The 13,898-nt window shown below is 37.4% G+C and overlaps 1 long non-coding RNA gene across 1 annotated transcript in view; it reads left to right on the top strand.

Moving 5' to 3' along the window:
- LOC135789323 (uncharacterized) overlaps nt 1–13,668 on the top strand; it is a 36,232-nt gene extending 22,564 nt beyond the window's left edge. Inside the window, exons 3-4 of the long non-coding RNA XR_010547529.1 lie at nt 11,515–11,640; nt 13,505–13,668. This is a non-coding gene — a long non-coding RNA (uncharacterized lncRNA). The remainder of the gene's footprint in view (nt 1–11,514; nt 11,641–13,504) is intronic.
- The last annotated feature ends 230 nt before the right edge of the window (nt 13,669–13,898 follow it).

Genomic DNA, 13,898 nt, shown 5'->3' with positions numbered 1-13,898 from the left:
ATTTAGTGGCAATTTAGCTTGAAATTAAAAATTGACATTATCACTATTAAAACCCATAAAAACTTCAACCACACCTCGCATTGTTATCGCCTCCCACGCTCGTAATGGTGTACCGAGCGTATATAATCAATTTAAAATCAATCGTAAATAAAATAATGTAACACTTTGCGCCGCCATTTTAAATCTCACTTCCGTAATAAACTCATGGGGCATTTACGCGCATGCAAGCACGTATTGTCAGCTTGTAGGCAGCTCAGGACAATTTATCGTCGCACGCAAAAAGCGCACACATGTAATAAGGAAATATTCTGAGTTTCATACTCCGACAATTTAATTAAATGTCATTTGATTGCGTTCAATTTGTAGTTCATTAAACGAATACACGCGTGCAGCCAATGCGCTGTAGCTGAGGGGTGGAGCGCGCCCATTTTGCGCGGTGGCGGTGGCGGCGTCGCGGCGCCGTATCGATTACGAACGCGCGTCGCCTGGGTAACCTAATCCCTGTTGCCTCGGTTACGCATCATCCCCAACCGCCAACGGGCACGCCACCCCCTTGGAAAACTTCTGCACGCCTTCGCGCATATTTACTTAATTGCGCGGAAAATACTGCGCGTTTTTTTCCCGGTTTGTCCTATGGCGCAAACAACGACGTTAATTAAATCAGCACAATTGCCGTATTTTGCATTAATCTCAACGAAATTAATTACAGCGTTAATGTCGTAGATATAATTTAAACTTATTAAAATAAATTTAAAACTCGTGCCTTTATTTTTGATGTTGTAACTGTTTATGTGCTGTCATGTGTGGCGTGTCATAAAAAAGTATGTAAAAACAACATGGCGGAATAAAGCGAGTAAAAAATAAAGATGTTTTTGTCGCAGCATATAACGTGTTATAACCGAAAACGGTCATAAATCTGCGAATAAATATGTCGAGCGGGATGCGCGCGGCGATTTGTTATTCAAAGTTCCGATCGTTTTATTCTTATATTGGAGTCAATTTCGCATGACGGATGGTAAATAGCGGAGGAAATGGGAAAAGGTCGGCGAGGGAAAAATTCGCGCTCCCTTGTCGGCGGCGTGTGGAAGTTGGCGACGGCGAGCGGACGACGGACGATTTGTCGCCTGTCATCCTATCTCGTAATATTTTAAAATATTACGTAACTATGCGAGCACACAAGCGCGATATATGGACGAGGCTATTGTCATGTAATGTCATGCATCGAAATGGAAATCGAAATGGGAGCGCTATAACAATTTATAAGACGAAAAAATTGTCGATGGTTAGATTTCTTTTTATTTTATGCTTTTCTCCTAAGAAAAAAAACAGTAGTTTTGATGTCGTTTATAATCAAAGAATTAATCATATTTTGAGCAATATATATAAATTTGTATTTATTTGGTCATTTTTGTGTTTTTATATCAAAAATCTTCAATTTTTGTTTATGTTTTAAGTTTTTACTTTAGTGATACTTTTTTGCCTCATTAAAATAAGTGTAGCTTTATTTTTAGTTCATGATTTTTTAGACGTTTAGAAGAAAATGCCTGAAATTTAAAAAAATCATCGTCGATATTTATCACCACTAAGTGGCCCGTATGGCTGGCACACGTCAACGGCCATAAATTTGTCCACACGTTTACACTTTTTTCTCTTTTTTCGCTTCTCACTAATTTTCCTTCTAAGATAAAAAGCAAGCGCACAAACATCACTCAATGATCTCAATAAAGCGCATACACTCTGCTAGCTCCAGCTCTAAATTAAGCAATTTCGTACGCTTGTTATCTGCTGGTTCCTGTAGCATCCACCATTCTTGGCGAGATGATGTAAACGTCCCCATGAGAATCGTCGCAAACGCGCCGCACGCCTGACAAGTTTATAAATCGACGAGGGCGCATAAAACCGGCTCACTTTTGGTCTCCAACCCTCCTCGGTTCGGAAATCTGAAATTGAGAGTGTATCGCTTTGTGTAACCGAAGCCATGATCATACAACACGCATAGTCATACATGATACACTACATCATAAGGGGGTTGGAACGAGGGGGTGGTTTTGTTACGCGTTGATGATCCATATCGAAACGATCACGCGTAATGGAATCGTTTCAATGTGTACAGCACCAAACGATTAACTTCATCATCACACAATCACAATAATCTAATAAAAGCATTTATACAGCGTGTTGTTGGAATATCTCAAAAATAAAATAATTGGTTGTGTGGTGCGCGTACGTGCTTCCCGTTTATGCATCGCATGAATGCAGTCAGGTCGTTAAACATGCGACAAACGCCATCATCTGCCGCCGGTTTACTAAATTCGCATTTAGCTAACAAGGGAGATTCACCAAGGGAAGGAGATTGCATGTGTGAGTGTTGTAGATATAGTCATTTAACCACTATGCATCGCATGATGGACGTGCGTGAAATTAGCAATGTGCGCGCTTTTATTAACTACATAACTACCGTCGGTTATTATCATCACATCACATATGACAGATTACACTCGGGTGACCAAAGGGCGTGTGCTGCGTGTGTTTAAACACACCACTAAATTAACAACGATCGCTAGTTGTCTCCGGAAAGTCTTCCACACACACAGATGTTTCAAGTTTTAGATTTTCAAGCGCCTGTCTTTAAAAATTTCACGCTACATTTGTTAACGTCACGAGCGATGTCAAAGCACTGCTAATTAAATAATTGCCCATGCCTGATTTTAGGCGTTTCAAAAAAACTAACCTGGCACATAAAAAATCGTTTCGTTATGCCTTGTTATGTTTCGAATTAAGATTTGGTTCTTGCCTGAGGGGTGTGAGTTGGGTGTAATGTGGATGGGATGTCGCGCGTGTGGTTTTTAAGATTTTCGGGCGTGAAATCTTCGAAACCGAAAGTATCCGATATCAGCGCCTTATAATTGCTTGTAAACGCTTCGCTTTCGCAGATTGCCACGGACACGAGATTACAAGATCACAGTCGAGGTGACAAGGGGTGTTATTACTAACATATGAGGTGATATTTTGTTGCAATCTGGTAAAACCATTAGGGATTTTAATATTCTGAGAAAATTATAGATAGGAATTTATTTGAAATAGGAGATATTTTTATGGTCCATAACTTGGAAACTAACAGTGATAAAATGACAAACAAAACCAATATTTCTTTAATAATAAAAATTAGGCAATATTTTTGGAAATTCATGAATAATTGTGACTTATCATTTATACATTTTGCTCATAAATTGCCTATAAATGACCACCATTTATACATTATTTAACAAAACTCATAAAATAGATATTTTTAGATAAATGCTTCGCAATCAGCAACAAATGAACAAATTAATAGCATTTAATTATGATTGCATTGCGCAATATATTAAAACTATGATAATAAAGTAATGAGACGTTCATTAGTGAGCAGCATGCAGCAATAAAATGTGTTTTAATTACGTTTGACCGGTGACCTCTCGCGCAATAAAACCGTGCGATTATGTGGCGATGGCAAACAACTTTACGATCGACACCACAATCGATTTGAGTTATTAACAACATTAAACGTTATTATTACAATATTTACAACGTTTTATCACAAATATAACATTAATAACATTCAAGTTCTATTTAAATCGGAAATTTTGTGTATGTAAACATTTCGTACAAATGTTAAAATGTTATTTTGAGGTTATCACAGGTTAGTTAGTATTCATCACCATGTTCCACGGTGATTTTTCACCCCCTACCTAGCGTTTTGCACTCTTGGCGTTTTCTCAAGCAGTGCTTTTCCCTCCTTGGGGTTTATCTTCGTTTTTGTTTTGCGCTTTTTGGGCAAGTCGCGTCGACTCCCTGAATCCCATAGCAATTTTGCAGATTTAGCGCGACGATCGATCGTCATTTGGGGCTAAGGGGCCCATTTTAAAAAGCTGAAAGCGTACTTTGCGCCGCTCAACTGCCGCCGTCGACGACGCCCATGGGAACGACAATAAAATCATTGCCGCCATCGCCAACAATCGTACTGCCGCATCGCCGGCCATATTTCACGCTCAAGCGTATAAAGTTGCCTACCAAATAAACGCAGTGAATAAAGTATAGTATTTTACTAGCGTATAACACACCAGAAAATAATTTATAATTATTAACACCGATTAACATTTTGTAGTGCATTGCATCCGGTATAGTCAACGGGTAATAATTATCGGCCGTGATTTGTTATAAATTCGTTTGTCGTTAAATTGATAATTAGCGATGAGTTATTATCGACGCGGCCGTGGATCGCGAATTGATTACGCATAAATGTTCTAATTGTCGGTAATCTGTCGGTAGCCGAGTAGGCAGCTCGTAATTCTTATCTGCTCCACTTCAACTCGGTGAATAAAAAAACTTCTTCTCGCCATCGGCGATCACCACATTCACATGGGTATATAGGTAATACATTCACGCTCTTCTCTTTTCCTCGACCGCTTTAATGTCCATAGTTTTACCATGGAATATTCATTGTGCATTGTATGTAAGCACCGAGTATCAAAGTATTATAATTTAATATATTGTAGTAATGCATTCATTTCGAATTGACGCCAATAAAAACTTTAATAAATTAATATAAAATTAAATAATTACTTTAAAAATATTCTAAATGGCTTAATAATTAGTATGTTATATAGTTAATTATTTGCGTTATTTTGGTGGATGTAATTAAATTAGTTTAAAAGATATAAGGAGTTTTAAAGTTGGTAAAGTGACGATTCCAATGGTAGTGGCAAAGAAGCTCTGCTTGTATGCGTGAGCGACGATTACGTGAATAATGCGCGCACCCATCAATCAGCTACCATTAAAACTAATGAGCGGAATATTGATGGGCCGATTGATTCACGCTGTTATAAAATTATTAACTCGCTTATAAACCGGTGTAAACGCCGTTGTTATTACAGTGCTTTTCGGCCATTTCGCCTCGTCGGCAAACTACTTATTTTCACTTGTTTAGGGCGCTGCGCGGAGCGGCGCGCAATTTCTGCGCCCCGGCGATATCGCGCCAAATTATTATCATCGCCAAACAGCCGCAGCCTCCCGTGTGCAAACTCGCTGGCGCAAACTTTTTCTTTTCTTACCTCTCCGCGCGCGCACGCTGCAGAAAAAGACGAGCGCGTTTAAACAGAGACGAGGCAAGAAGACTACGCAGAAGATGCGCAACAGCATCGTTTATAAATTGCTCTTTACTTTACATTAACGCAAATAATCGCGGCAATTATGCGAACGTGAACAAATTGCGCAGCGCATGCAAAAATGTTGCAGGGATCATTATTCCGGTGTGCAATCAACTTCAAAGAAAATATTATTTCAACAATGCAGAGTAATGAGTTTTCTTTTTCAGTTTTTACAAGACTATCATTATTGAGCCACACTTCACGGAATATACAACACGATTTAAATTATAAGTATGGCTTGCTTTTCATTTGATTATAATTTCGTGGTATCTTTGTGTAAGTCTACAACTTTTGATAAAATGTCAAAGTTGAACGCTTAATTAGCACCGGATGAGGCGACCTCATCGAATATCGTATGCGTCGTCACAGTAATCAGTAATTACTCACATTATACGCGTAACTGACCCGCGATATCTTTATTTACGTACTTTGTAATAATTATTCATGCTATTAACGAAAGCTGTGCACTTACAATTCGTTGCGACACATGTTTACAATCATTAACGATAATTCATACATTAATAATATTACAAACATACGATTTAATAAATCAATAAGTTATTAATAAATATTAATCTTTTTCTATAAGATAATACGTAAAATATAACTTAATTTTAAACATTTAATATGTGGAATTAAATTTGCGGTTTGTGGTTGGATCGTGTTAAAGTTAATTGCAGTCATCATCGCTTGATGGTTTTGTGACTTTTGTACACTCAAAGTGTGAAATGTGAACATTTGGTCACCAAATGTTCGGACCAACCCTTCCAATTATCCGATTATGTAATGTCTGCATGTGTTTGTTTGTGTGTGTGCATTTTGCGGTCGAGCTTGATTTCTTCAGGGAGTCGTCAGGCTTTTATTAACTTATGATCGTCGAGGCTCGGACCGCCACCGATTTAATGAGGTTTTTATGCAGACAATGACAGGTCTTTTGTTCGCGTAATGAGTTTATTGCTGTGCTATTCCCCCGATTGCAATTGACCTAACAAAATCATCAAAAATTCCACTGCGGACAGCAAAAAATCTAAAAAGGCGACAAACCGTTGTGTGTGCCACACAAATAAAAGATTATTTTAAACTAGATATATCTACGTTTGTTTCTAAATTATACACTGGGTAATTCCGTGGATTCCGAACAACGTTGCAGACAAAAAATGATGGTGGACTTAACCGTCGCGTAGTAATTATATTTAAATTAATTTAACATTTATAATAATTATAAAGACATTTATAGCATAGGTGCTTATTAATTATTACACAAGGCGAGCTCCGACAGCCGTCCCAACGCAGAACGGCTAGCATTTCGTTGTGAACACGATGAACATTAGCATCGCGCCTCGCTCGACTTTTAAATCTTGTTTCTCCAGCCGACGATGTTTAAGTTGTCCGTCTTCTTCAATTCCCGGCTATTACTACCAGTTTTTAATTGCTGGGTAATCTCGACGGAGGAAATTTCACATATTTTACATTTTTGAGCGTTTAGTTTCGGAACTTCTATCGCCATCTAGTGGAATTTTTACAAACTGCAGTATTTTTAATGTTTTTAACCATAACCTTACTCATGTACAATCATTTTTATTGCTGCATGATATCCTGTATGTTTTGTGATTTTACGATGCGATTTTATGTGCTTTCTCGACAATTTTCGCGAAACTCTCGCGGCTCGTTACAGTTATCGCGCCCGGCATTAAGTGGGTGCGAGCGCGCGCCGCTCTGAGTCGAACCCCTTGTTTATGAAGGGAAATTGGTGCACTTAACGTTAAGTGGAAAACGCTTTCTATAATAATCCTGCTAAATTTATCCGCGCGATGATGATGCGGCGACGACACATCGCGCACGCAACGCTTTATAAATCTCTATCATTGTCAAAGACAAGAGAGGAATTTTTCGTATCAAACAACAACATAAAAACTTTAAGTAAATTTCAATTATATAACAAATAATATACGGTCTTGAAGAGATGATGAATTGAGAGGATAATTGCATAAAATTGTCGAAATTAAATATTTCGAAGCTGTTTCAAGTCCAAATCAGGTGCTCGCTGAGGCTGACTATTTTTATTAACGTGCAACATTCTGTTTTATGAGAATATTATCCGCTTGCGCTGTAATTGCGCCTGCGTGCCGGTAAATATAGCCTGTAAAACGCTAAATTCTGGCTAATTTTTATTCCACATTACATTACATTTAAAACGCCGGCCACGGTAATGCTTTTTTGCTCGACGTCAATTTAAGCTAATTATCAATGACGGCCGGCCTGCATGCGATTTCAATCCGCTGATTACACGTTGCGTAAATACAGTTAAATCCTTGAAATTAAATCAAATACAAGACACAAAAAATCTATAAATAACTAACAACTTTTTACGATTTTAGTTCTTAAATTAAACATGTACCTAATTAACGCTATTGAAGGCAATAGAGTTTGTATAGTTGTTGTGTATTGGGTTGCATATTTTTACGATGAAGAACTATTTGTTGAAACAACTTCATTGGTTGTTTACGCGGATGGCGATTTACCAAATGACGTCGACTGTCGTATTATTCAAACAAACACACGAATGGCAGCGAATAACAAAATTGATCCGTCATTATTTCGCGCGTTGCATAAAATTTAATTATATACACACATAGCGTGCGCGCGCGCGCTTGCGGATGTTTTACAATTTACAGATTTACACTGTTGTGCAATGCGGCGGCCATCATCATCTGTTGACGCGTTGTGTTTTACGATTATAGCGGCCGAATATTTCGCATGCGAGCGACGCTTATTATCGTACGATGAGCGCCGATGTGCGAAGTGGTGTATAAATCTGCATGACTATTTGTCTGCGCTGGAATTTTGATGGCGTCGATGTCGGTTTGTTTATCATAACGCAAAGAATTTCAAATTTGTAAATTGAAACAAATTTATTGATATACAGTCGCGTAAAACACGAACAAGAAGTTTACATTTGTGGTTATGTTTTACTAAGTTCATATAGTAGTTGTTTTTTCTTGTGGCATACACATTGTTGACGATTGGCATGCCTGTGTTGGTGTAAGTCGCTAATTGAAATAAGAGCACTCAGTGGGAGTGTCGACGGAGTGACTATGTGTTAACAACGCCGGCGCTAATGTTTATTTACGTGATGAACGCCCCGAACGCCATCATCGCCAATGCGTAAATGCAGATGCATGCATTCTGATCGCCGAAATGCACTTAACACTCGAAATTATGCACATCTGGCTGATAAACTAAACACATAAACACATTCCAAGGGAAATATTTCACGACTCCATATTTATAACCTATAATCACAGAATAAAGACGAAATAAGTTCAGAAAAATAATTTATGATATGCAACCATCAATACAATATCATATAAATTATAAGACCATATCTATAATTATGATGAAATTACAGCTAAACATATCAAATATACCTTGAATTAGCTTGAAATAGTTTGTGATATTACTTGATGTGAGTTTTAAAGCCTCGGGATGAAGGATAATCAAATGTGCGGCAACACGCAACGCCGATCAAAAATGGAATATCAACTTGCGTGAGCTAGCCGAAAACAATTAAAATGATTGAATGAATAAACGATCTGAGGAAGCTGGAGGTACATATTCTCAAGCTAGGAGGAGTACCCACACGTGAATTATTGACGATGCAATTTAAACGTCGTAGATAAACCACACGCAATCAAAACATCATAAAAACTAAAAACATTTAAGATGAAATCAACAAAAAAAAACTCAAAAAAGTATTATAGACAAACCAAAAGGCAAATACAGTGTCTAATGAGTTGCATATTATTCAAATTATTGTTTTAACTTTTTCTAACCCATCTTGTTAAATTTTTTTGGTCATACCTCGTTACCAAAATATTTATTTCGTTAATTTAAGATGGGCTAAGATGGTATCGTTCTATCACGCAACGTAACCACTTTTTAGTTGGTTATCGTTCATCTACGATTATTACCGTCGTTGAAAACGTCTTCAAATGATTTCAACTGTCTTCAGATAAAACTCTGAATGCGTTTTTTGTTTGCTTGAGTATGTCTCCGGACTGAATATTAAAATTAATTTTAAATTTAGATTTAATTATTTCATTCTTGTAGCTACCGCCACAATGATTACGTGAAGAAGTGTTCACATCTGTCACTTGACATTCATCATATAAAACGACATAATAATTGTAGTTTAACAACGTTCCGGGTGGAATAGAATCCCGTTGAGCGTTTTATGTGTTAATGCAAACTCGACGCGGTTAGTTTTATATACCATACCGCCTTTTCGCCAACAATAGACGGCTAATTTTCAATGAGCCACACCATGAATAACCTCTCAAAGAGCACACTGTAAAGAGACGAGTAGGAGGTGGCACATTTTTTCTAAGTGGATGACAAATAGAGAAACAGATGATCATCGAATAAGATTTTAACGCCGTAATACAACGGCATACAACTTAAAAGTCATGAATTAGCTTTAGAAACGTATTTATGTTTTGCGTTGTGGACTCGTTGGAGCAATCTTCAGCGCAATTAATTTCAGTGTGATATTTCCACTCGATTTGATTACAAAACCATTGAAAGCATAAAGAAACATAAAGTCACATAAACAAGCGTCATTTTTCATGCGCATTGTTCGAAAATTACTCAAAACTCTAACATAAGACTTCATTGTTGACTTTTGTAGGTATATATGGTTTGTTGAAGACACGAGTCTCCTCTGTTTTCTTGGTGTTGCTCGTTTTGGTTTATCTGCCGATCTGAAATAAACTACTTGGAAATCCACACCTGGAAAAATAATATTTCAAGTCGGGCCGTCCTAATGTCTCGCTGTGTGGACACAAAATATGTCTTTATTATTCGTCGTTACCTGAATCACCATTTTAAAATGAAAAGCGTTTAACCTCAGCGACAAAAATAAAAACTTTCCAAACGCTAAAATTAATTATAATTCAAATAGGTTGTTTTTCACAAAAAGGGGTTGTAGCTATAACACAAGGGGTGGCTGTTCTATTGGGCTAATGTAATTGGTTTGTGTTGTTAGATAATAGGGGTTAAATTGAGCAGCATCCGTTTCGACTCGGTCGCGGTCGCATCCTTCATCATGATCTGATCGGTGATCTCTCCCTCGCTCCACATTCCCCCGAAAATTAAGTTTGGCGTAGCAAGAGGCATTCCGCATTTCACCCTTGCGTACGTAACCAGCCAACGATAACAGTAAAGACACCGGGGATTAGCCGACTCGTGCGCTCGCCACCCTTACGGAAAGAGCAAGGCCGAACAAGAAGGGTGGGTTTTGCTGATGCGCTCTCATGCTCATGATCTTGTGTGAGTTTGTATAAGGGTGAAGGCCGGCTGTTGATCGACGGAGCGTGCAAAGTCGACTGTTGTTAACAATTATAGCCAACTTAGCGACACAATGCGTTACCCTCGATATAATGCACTGCATAATGGACTCCTCTATTATTCTATTTCATGGAGCCAGAGCGGACGCGCTACATATTATATTGTTCTGGGTTTGTGTGATCAATGGCTTGTAAAATGCGAATTTATTTGCTTGCCGGTCATTGTTGTTGATGCGCGTACCTTTTCCAAGCAAGTCATTTTCATTAATTCGTTTTGGTTTGTATATTTTGGTTACGGATCTATGTCGTTTATTATACTCATATAAAAATGTAAATGTTAACTACATTTTTAAAATCTGTTATAGTTGGTCACAATTAATAGCTATGGCGATTAACTAATATTGATACGGCATTCCAACGAGTTCACCTAATAAAATAATATTCACTGGTCTGCATTTGTTTGTTCGTTGTGGCATTTGTTGTCGCATATTTGTATTTATTTGTACGGGTTATTATTATGTTTTGGATTGTGTTGGGGCATGATTAGTGCATGATAAATTGTGATATGTTCCGATTGTATTCGGCGGTTCCCATCTGATAACACCTAAATATCTGTTAGGGTATGACAGCTCATCGAGCGAAGGGATCCAATCGACATGCGGCCCATGCTGCTCTCGCGTTTGTACGATTCGTTCGCAGAGTGATGCCTTTTAGGTGATAAAATTCCAACAAGCGAATGGTAGAGGTAAATTCGGCACAACAGCAACGCATTGAGACTAGTTGATATTAATTAAAAGCCCAAATGTTTTAATTGACGATGATGTGATGAATTTCTTTCGAAATTTTTTTATTATACAACAAAATATAAGTTAATATTACGATGTGATTTAGATATTAAATTGCAATTTTTTTAATTTTGTACATTTCTTATGTTCTGTTAATCTTTCACGACAAAATAGAAAATATTTTGGTTCTGTTTGCAGATAAAATTTGGTTTTGTCAATTCATCATAGGCAACTCAATGAGCACCCCTTTTCCGAAGTTTGCTCAACTTTACGGAGTGTGTGTGGAAACCAGGAACGTTAATGTATTAAATAAATTTGAAGAGCGTAAGTATTGTTTATCTGTTTTCATTTTTAATATTATTATTGTTTATTATTTTTATGAGTCGCTTGTTTACTTCTCGGGCGGCGAATTGTTCGCGGCGAAATGTCGTGTACCCGAAACTAATGTTTGTTAGTAAATATCAAGGAATATATGAATAATTCTATAATACAAGCCAAGATGGCGCTAGAATGCACATATTTGCATTAAATACTAAGCGTACTTATCGCTGCCAAATGTTGGTAGGTTGTATTGAGTGTGCTCGTACACAGCCTTAAAAGGAAACGTGCGTGTCATGAGAGATCGCGCCAATTGGTGCAGCAGGTTTGGTTTTATCAGTTATATTTAATTGTTTACATCCATGAGACGGTGTGCCGTCGGAACCATCGGAACTACAAGTACGGAATTACGTGCTGAACTGTAATGTGCTCTGGTCGGTTAGTCTGTGTATTTCTTTCGAGAGTAGCCATGTTCCGATAGCCATCAATTTGGTAAATCTAGTTATATTTGATTACGCATCCACGCCATGTAATAATAACAAATGTGTTGTGTTACGGATGAGTTATAGTGTGTCCAAAGTTAGAAAACGTGAAATTGTTTTCTGTCGGCTGTTGGATGCCATGGATTACAAAGACTATGTCGCGTCAATATGTTAACTTGTAAGTAATACCTACATATCATTCAATGTAGGTATATAAACCTAGTTGTTATAAAAGTTTTTTCCTGACGGTACTTGATATTCAGTAACGTGGTGTCGTGCAAAATGTTTTACACAGTATTTAAGAAGGTAATTATTAAATTTATCTCAGGGAGGCTTGCACAGATAAAAAACGAACGTGTTGTTGTTATTTGGGGTAGTTTATCTATTATTTAATAACAATGTACGTATCACCGCCTCATATTGCGTTCTGTAATTTAGATTATTAAAGTTTTCAGTCGCCTAAAACTCCACGAGAAACACCCCTATACTTTTTTTTTAATATTTCGCGTATTTTCAGTGCTATAGAAATTGGGGGCATATGTCGTAAATAATTGCTTTTTGCCTCGTTGTAGAGAAAGAGTTGTTATTTAAAATTAGAGTCCGACCGAAACTGAATTTTAGCCGAAACCGAAACCGAAACCGAAATTTCGGCCCTGCAATCAGTTTCGGCCGAAACCGAAACCGAAACCGAAACTAATTTACATAAACATATTTTTCTGCTTTTACCTACACATCGCCAGTTTTTCCACGTTTTTTAGATACATAATCCGTTTCGGGAGTAAAGTCCTCGTTCAGTCACTTGATACTTAATATAGTATTAATATGAGCGAACTAAGATGGCAAGTAACGACCGCCATTAGCCGCGAAGTTAGCCGAGCGACGCACGACAATTCACGAAAAGAGAGTTTCGGTGCGGCCGAAAGTTTCGGCCATTTTTGGCCGAAACCCAAACTGAGGCCGACACTTGAATTCTTGGCCGAAACTGGCCGAAACCGAAACCGAAACCGAAATTTCGGTCGGTCTCTATTTAAAATGCTGTTCCTATCAATTCTTCAAGTAGACTAAAACTGCCCGAAAAACACCTTCAAACTACTGCACTATTTTGCGCATGTTCAGCGTTTTGCAATGGAAATTGAAGCATGTCTCGGAAATAATTGGGAAATTTACATTTTTTTCTTATTCCTTATGCAAAATGATGTTTTCTTCAATCTCCATAGTCAACTAGAACTGCCCTAGTATTGTGAGATGAAAATTGGGGCATATCTGGGAAATAATTAGGAAAATTTTAGTTTTTTTTACTTAACTTGAAAGTGCATCGAGTAATTAACGCCAAGATATTAATCTAATCGTGCGAAGTATTTTAACTTATTTTCTCATTTTTGTTTCAGCACGTTAATTACATACGCCGGACTTTGTCCCGTGGTAAGTTAATGTGAATTGAATTATTGTAATTATCAAATTATCATACATTCTTGCCGAGTTACATTTGTTTTTCATGTAAGCATTCTATTTTCGAACAATCCCCACAACATAAACATTGTGCTGAATTTCACACCGACGGATGCTTTACTATTACATGCAAAATAGTTTATGTTTATTTTACATTTTTACCAGGTTTCTATCTGAAATTAGGACAATATTTCGGAATTTACAGATATTTAATTAAATGTTTAAGTTAGTTTTTACTTAGTACTCGTGATACTTGCTTGTGTAATTATTATAAACTTTTATATTAAAAGAGAAACTTGCAGACCTGTTCATGAAATCCTGCCACAATACACA

The sequence above is a fragment of the Atheta coriaria genome, unplaced genomic scaffold (genome assembly GCF_025399875.1).
Source record: "Atheta coriaria isolate IRGN ID8LTWV9N9 unplaced genomic scaffold, Caltech_Dcor_3.1 hic_scaffold_3_pilon, whole genome shotgun sequence".
Classification (NCBI taxonomy): Eukaryota; Metazoa; Arthropoda; class Insecta; order Coleoptera; family Staphylinidae; genus Dalotia; species Dalotia coriaria.
The sequence above is the reverse complement of the archived record's forward strand: the minus strand, read 5'-3'. Positions and strand labels throughout refer to the sequence as shown.